Source organism: Petromyzon marinus, chromosome 25 (assembly GCF_048934315.1).
Source record: "Petromyzon marinus isolate PM22_M1 ecotype Great Lakes invasive population chromosome 25, UKy_Petmar_22M1.pri1.0, whole genome shotgun sequence".
Taxonomy (NCBI): domain Eukaryota; kingdom Metazoa; phylum Chordata; class Hyperoartia; order Petromyzontiformes; family Petromyzontidae; genus Petromyzon; species Petromyzon marinus.
Window position 1 is genome coordinate 22543667 of NC_133691.1, and position 8028 is coordinate 22551694.

Here is an 8028-nt window from a genome sequence, read left to right on the forward strand (position 1 = left end):
TTATCCACCCAAGTAATATTTTGTTTCTAAACAACATGACTAACTACCTCCAATTTCCTAATGTTACCCACCCAATAGGCCTTTCTGTATATACGCACTAACAATATAATGATGGCACCACACGTTCACTCCACTATTCACAACACTCTGACTCGCAATCTCCATATAAGATTGTAATATAATTTCTGTACGAGGGCCCGTCAAAAAGTTTTGAGAATGGACACTTTTTTACAAAAAACAACGTAAAATAGTCTTCATTAAAAGTACAGTATAGTACTATTAATGGCACTTATAAGTGGACGTCATTATCTCTCATGCTAAAATTACAATGTTAACTAGTTACCCAGGAAAGCTTCATTGAGTCTAAGTACTGCATTTTCAGAAAGGTCCCATTGCATTGAGATGTTTGTGTGAGTGGAACCCAGAGAGACCCCACCTTGCATATTGGGAAATAACACAACTCCACACAGATGGATTCAACCCACAAGCTCAAAGCATTCCCTGTTCAACCAAGTACTCAGTGTAATGTTTAATATAATTTATTTGGTGATATATAGTATCGTAATTGTATAGTGAATCTACAGCAGTGTGGTATACAGTAGGGTTGGTAAAATAATACATAGTGTAATATTACAAGTCTAATATTATTATAATCTAACGTATAGGGTAGTGTATAGTAACTCAGTGTATAATTCAATGTTTTGGTCTGTCTATGCCAGTTTATAATAAAAAATATTATTTGGAGGCATATTATAATATGCGAATTCCTCACATTAACATCATGCTAATCTTCCAGTTACATGCTAATTTCTGACTTTAACATCCTGCTAATCTATCACATTAACACAGCTACAATGCTAAATTATTCTGTTGATATGTAAACTCTTTTGGCAAGGCGCTCTGCTCCTCCCACTCAGCTTAAAATACGCTGCCAAGCTTAGCAGTGTTCATTGGAGCGCTGTCTTTCCGAAGTTCTGTTAATTCACCTGAGGACGGCTGCTTGTGTTGTGGCCGAAACGTCGTGAGAATTTTATTTTATTATGTTTTATTTTATTATTTCCCTTCTACGTGACTTTACCGAAAGAACCAAGAAGATGAATCTCTGCAGTCACGAAAGCTTTAAATCGAAATTTATTCAAATCAAGTTGTTTTCTTTTTACCACAGTACTTTATGGAATCCTCAAGAATAAATGCATTTTTAGAAGTATTAAACTACACTTGTGAGAATGTAATTCTGCAGATGCAAGCACAGGCAAACTCGTATCTGCATATACAAGTTTCTGGGCCTCCTCACTTCACCAAACCCGCATTGACCGGCATGGTGAAGTATGGTTAAACAACTCCCACGAACGGCATGGTGTGGGGGAGGCCTCTATCAAAACGCTGGATCGACAAAGGGCTGATACATGTCACGACATTGTACGTTAAGATCGTTCTCTCGTCAGCACAAGCCGTCTATGTGGACAATAGAGGGCACGACACACGTGTACACGATGTTTGTGTGCGTATATTCAGCGTGTGTATCACGTAATAATTATATAAGGTCGCGATTATGCTCAAAACGAACCAAATGTATAACATCACGAATAACTTTGGAGGTCTCCAGAGCCTGAACAATATTTGAAGTAGACACTGACCCTTGTCACGAGTTCTTATGAACTATAAACTAAACTATAAACTATTTCTATTTAACCAGGTAAGGCCCACTGAGCTATATAACTCTTATCAGAAGCGACCTGGACACAAATGATAGCTCAACGAAAGTGGCTTATCATGTGGACATTTATAGCAGTCAAGTACTCTAAACTCACGTTTCTAAATGTGGAGGGGAAAACCGAAGGACCAGGAGAAGAATCTATGCGACCACAGGGGAAAAAAATAAACAAATACAGAGCAGGCGTCAGGGTCTCGATGGAACCTCCACGCTGCTGTAGGCCTAGCGAGGTAGTTAACATCTCGACACCGCGGCGCCCCTTAATAAAAGCTTAGCCATGTCTAGCAAGGTTATTGACTCATTTCACTCGACTCACGGCACCACAAGTAATGTATTAAACAAATAAAACAATAATAAAGTAGAGAGGCGCTACTTACATTTAACAATGTTGTTGTTAACTTTAAAAGGAGCGCGCTTCTGTCTGGCTTGCAGTCCGGCGATCGCGGTCTCCACTTCCTGGATAAGCCACGCCCGTCGCGGCTATGCCCCGCCCACTGTCGTGCAAGCCACGCCCCCGCGGATCGGGCCAAGCTCATCCCACGGTGAAAGCCCCACAATCGGAATCTTTATTTACAGACAGTCCTCGACTTACGAACGCCCAAATTACAAACAGCCGCCCTTCAGAACCAACTGGCATGAAATATACATTATTTTATATCGCCTGAAAACGCGAACTCGCGCTTGTGAGTGAGTGCGCGTGCGTGAGTGTGAGCAGGGGGCACAGGTGGTGCATCAGCCAGTCATCTCAGTCATCTCAGTCAGTCGACCCGTGGCACCACCTGGGTCTGCCCCGTGACCTCCTGCCAGCGGGCGTTCGACACTTCACGTGGCCTCAAGGTGCACATGGCCTGGCACAAGCGTCGTGGTGACGTCACCGCCACTTAGTGGCGAATGGCGGTTGTTGTTGTTGTTGTGAGACAGTGAGAGAGTGTGAGGTCGACTCAGCCTCAGATGAGTTCCTGGTGCGGTGTGGAGTGAACATCGCTACTGGGGGAGACAAAGGCGACCGTGGAGGAGAATCCTCCAGGTGCTCACTGATACACTCACCAACTTTACCTCACCAATTACACCTCACCCACCTCACCACCCCAATTACACCTCACAAACCTAACTTCACCAATTACACCTCACCAATCACACCACACTCACCTCACTCACCAAACACCAACTCCACTAACCGCACAAATGGCACTCATCACACCTACTACACTCATCTCACCCACTACATTCACCACACCACCCACTAGATTCACCAAACCAACCACTACATTCACCACCCCAACCACTACATTCACCACACCACCCACTACATTCACCACAACAACCACACAGTCACCACACCACCCACTACATTCACCACACCAACCACTACATTCACCACACCAACCACTACATTCAACACACCAACCACTACATTCACCACACCAACCACTACATTCACCACACCAACCACACAGTCACCACACCAACCACTACATTCACCACACCAACCACTATATTCACCACACCAACCACTACATTCACCACACCAACCACTACATTCACCACACCAACCACTACATTCACCACACCAACCACTACATTCACCACACCAACCACTACATTCACCACACCAACCACTACATTCACCACACCAATCACACAGTGCTCCGCCAATAATTGTTGTGACCGTCGCTCCTCTGCCCTCTGTTGTTCATGGAGGGAGACTGCACCCTAGTGCCCAGTATCATCCTCCGCGAGCCTCTTCAAAATGCTGATCTTGACACCGCTGGAAGAAGTCATCGGCCTTGACCTCACCCCACAACAGTGCAATTTTAACAGCTCAACATCAAAACACAATGATGGGTCGCTTGCACCAATCGCACAACACCACAGCATTGACTCTCAGCTGTTTCTTGTGTAGAGGGGGTCACGTGTGTCACCATAATTGCCCTAATCCTACAACTCGTGCTGCGTAATATGTTCCTTGCCATATTACCTGTGACACACATAATGAGGACAACCAGTAAGTAAAACGAAACCAGAGGTGGGAAACCTGTACTTTATAATATTATTAATTTCAGGCAATGTGAACACGACTTTTAGAAACACCGATGCAGCTATACACGTGCCACATTGTCCAGAAATTCAGTTGATACTAATAGGGTTTATTTGCCAGTATTGTACATTATTTAAATTACATTTGTTTGGGCGGCAGGGTGGTGCAGTGGTCACGCCCGTGCATGACATCTTCTGAAGGACTGCCTGGCTTCGCTTTCCTCATTCTGGTCCCTTTCTCTGTATGGGTTTACTCCCATGGGAAAACAACAACATACAATGTAACTGGTACTAGCCAAACATCCAAATTACTCCTGCGAAAAGTTGGCAGGCCCTCCTGAACAAGAGTCTTGAGACTCAGTGAGATTGCTTGTGTGGCGATCGAAACGTCGTGATCCATTATTATTTTTTCTACCTACGTGACTTTACCGAAAGAACCAAAGAGTAAGGATTCCTGCAGTCACGAAAGCTTCAAATCAAGATTAATGAGTGTTTACATGTGGGAGTAAATCGGAGCACCTGGAGAAATCCAAGCAAATGCTCTATCACAAATCTACAGATGGAACAGGCGGAGTCCACATTATTCCACACTGCCTTCTCTACCTCCTTGACGACCAAGGGGTGGGAGTTGTCGCAACATTATTGTGATCCACCAACCCTCACCTCCACGCAGTCGTGGATTACAGGCATACATAGCCACCACAACCACCCGGCTAAAGTACTGTAATGCACATCTAAAATTCTACAAAGTTGATGGGGCAAAGGTCGTAGGTCAATTGGTTTGATTTCTATGCACATTTAGATTCGCATTCGGCCGCCAATGGAACAGATGGAGTGCAAAAGCAAAGTGGATGTACTGATTGCATCTTCATTGCGGGAGTCATCCAGCAGTGGATTGACATGGGCTTCAGGTATCCACGTGGAGACGGGCAATAAACACTGGGGCCACCTGGCGGTAAATGTTTGCCGGTGCACATTGGGACCGGCTCACACGTCACTGGCCCCACGCAGCCACCAGCCACTGGCGTGCAACACAGCGAAGGGAATCTCCCACCAATGAGAACCACGCACAACCCAGGGTGCAGTCCTATAACTTGGACTCGCAAACACAACAAAACCCATAGCCGCCAACCCACACGGTTTACCCGTATTCTGTTGGGGGAAAGTGAGTTGTCAGGTCCATACGGCACACGGCCGTTTCAATACGGGCAACATTTTTGTTAAGTTTATTTGTGTTTCTCCCTTGTCATGGGACTTATAAGGGGCAAGGGGTGACCAACAAGGTCTGAATTGTTCTGTAATAAGGTAGGCACTGATGAGGGGTTGACAGCGATGCAAACCCCACACAATACAAAACGCCAAACGGCCAGTAACAATAAAAAATAATAATACATAACTGTCCAATGAGTAATTAGATAATTAAGATCAAAGAAACGCGTTCCTTAAATTGATCAACTTTATTGTTGCAAGAGTTTGGGAAAACAGGAAGACCGGGTGTGCATTCCAGAGTGGAGCAGTGCAAACTGATGAAGCTGAAAAGAAGAGTGAGGTGACCTGCATGGTGGTGAGCGGGTGGGTGAGTAAATGGGTGAGTGTTTGAGTAAACGAGTGGAGGAGTGTGTGATAGGGTGATTGAGTCAGTGACCGGATGAGTGGGTGACTGGATGCGTGGGTGACTGAATGCGTGGGTGATTAGATGAGTGAGTGATTGAGTGGGTGACTAAATGAGTGGGTGACTAGATGAGTGGGTGACTGGATGAGTGGGTGATAGGGTGATTTAATTAGTGACTAGATGAGTATGTGATAGAGTGATTGAGTGGGTGACTGGATGAGTGGATGAGTGGGTTATAGGGTGATTGCGTGGATGACTGGATGAGTGGGTGACTGGATGCGTAGCTGATTTGATGAGTGGGTGATAGGGTGATTGAGTGGGTGACTGAATGAGTGGGTGACTGGATGAGTGGGTGACTGAATGAGTGGGTGACTGGATGAGTGGTTAACTGGATGAGTGGGTGATAGGGTGATTGAATTAGTGACGAGATAAGTGTGTGATAGGGTGATTGAGTTAGTGACTGGATGAGTTAGTGACTGGATGAATGTGTGATAGGGTGATTGAGTTAGTGACTGGATGAGTGGGTGACCGAGTTGTTTAGTTGAGTGTGTTGTTGTGAACTGCAGTGAGGCGCGGTGGTTGAACGCGGAGTGGATGAGACGAAGCGGTCAAAGTGTCTGGTAGACCGAGTCCTTTAAGGTGGGTGGAGGGGGGAATCAACGAGGGGAAGTTCACTGCAACATTCACCATGGTGGTGCTAGTAGTCGCAGCGAAAAAAAGTGATGCAAGGCTGACTGAATGAAGGTTGAGGCGAGGATGCAAGGTGGTGTAGAGGAGGCGAAGAGGAGGGTAGAGGAGGTGAGGTGGTGAGGAGGCGTAGAGGAGGGTGCCCCGCTCTTGGCGTTGATCTTGGTGAACACGTGTCCGCGCCCCGTCTCGTAGCTCTGCCCGGTGCTGATGCAGCCTCCACCGGCCGCAGCGCCCAGCGGCCTCGCCAAGTCCGTGCCCAGCTCCGCTGTGAGCAAGCTCTCCATTGTGAGCTGTCTGCTCGCAGCGACAAACACAACAATAAACTCCCCCCCCCCCCGTCCTGTGTGGCCTCTAACACAGGGGTCCTCAACCCACGGGTTGCAAGAGCACTTGCTTCAAGTACATTAAAACCCACTTTTTGGTGTAGATATGTAGATGACACTTTGGTTGTCTGGCGACATGGTAAGGATACACTTAATGAATGTCTAAATCATCTCAAGTCACAAAAACCGGCCATTCATTTCACCATGGAAATGGAGGTGAATAACACACTCCCTTTCCTGGATATTTTGCTCGGACGAGGCCTAAATGGTAAAGTAACACACACAGCGTTTACCGAAAAGGAACACATACTGATGCCTATCTGAATGCAGATTGGCATCATCACCCCGCACAGAAATCCTTTCTCAACAAGATGCTCATACATCTGGCTAAAACAGTGTCAGATGGTCAAAGTCTGAGGAGAGAGATTAAACATGTCAAAGAAACGCTACGATTGAATGTCTACAATAATGCTCAAATTAACAGAGCAGTGAATGCTAAACCAAGATCAAACAGCAATACTGCTGAATCAGGTTATTAAACAATTAAAATACCATATATCGTGGGAGTAACTGACAAATTAGCTAGTAGTCGCAGCAAAAAAAAAGTGATACATTAATGACAGGGCTAAATGAATGAAGGTTGAGGCAAGGATGCGGGGTGGTGTAGAGGAGGCGAAGAGGAGGGTAGAGGAGGTGAGGTGTGGAGGTGGCGTGGTGAGGAGGTGAGGTGGCGTGGTGAGGAGGTGAGGTGGCGTGGTGAGGAGGTGAGGTGGCGTGGTGAGGAGGTGAGGTGGCGTGGTGAGGAGGTGAGGTGGTGTGGTGAGGAGGTGAGGAGGTGAGGTGGCGTGGTGAGGAGGTGAGGTGGCGTGGTGAGGTGGCGTGGTGAGGAGGCGTAGAGGAGGCGAGGAGAAGGGTAGAGGAGGTGAGGTGGTGAGGAGGCGTAGAGGAGGCGTAGAGGAGGGTGCCCCGCTCTTGGCGTTGATCTTGGTGAGGACGTGTCCGCGCCCCGTCTCGTAGCTCTGCCCGGTGCTGATGCAGCCTCCACCGGCCGAAGCGCCCAGCGTTCTCGCCGAGTCCGTGCCCAGCTCCGCTCTGAGCAAGCTCTCCATTGCACGCTATCTGCTCGCAGCAACAGACACAACGATAAACTCCCCCCCCCCCCCCCCCCGGTCCCGTGTGGCCTCTAAATACTTATTTTCTTTGGAGAGATGATTTATCGGACGAGGCCTAAATGGTAAAATAACACACACAGCGTTTACCAAAAGGGAACGCATACTGATGCCTATCTGAATGCAGATTCGCATCATCACCCCGTACAGAAAACCTGTCTCATCAAGATGCTCATACATCTGGCTAAAACAGTGTCAGATGGTGAATGTCTGGGGAGAGAGGTTGAACATGTCAAAGAAACGCTACGATTGAATGTCTACAATAATGCTCAAATTAACAGCAATGAATGCTAAACCAAGATCGAACAGCAATACTGCTGAATCAGGTTATTAAACAATTAAAATACCATATATCGTGGGAGTAATTGAGAAATTAGCTCGAGTTTTGGAAAAGCAAAAAGCTAAACATCTAAGTAAGATTTGGCATGGTACACAAAATTCAAAATATAGTATCTTGTACTTAAGATGAATTGCCTAAGTTGT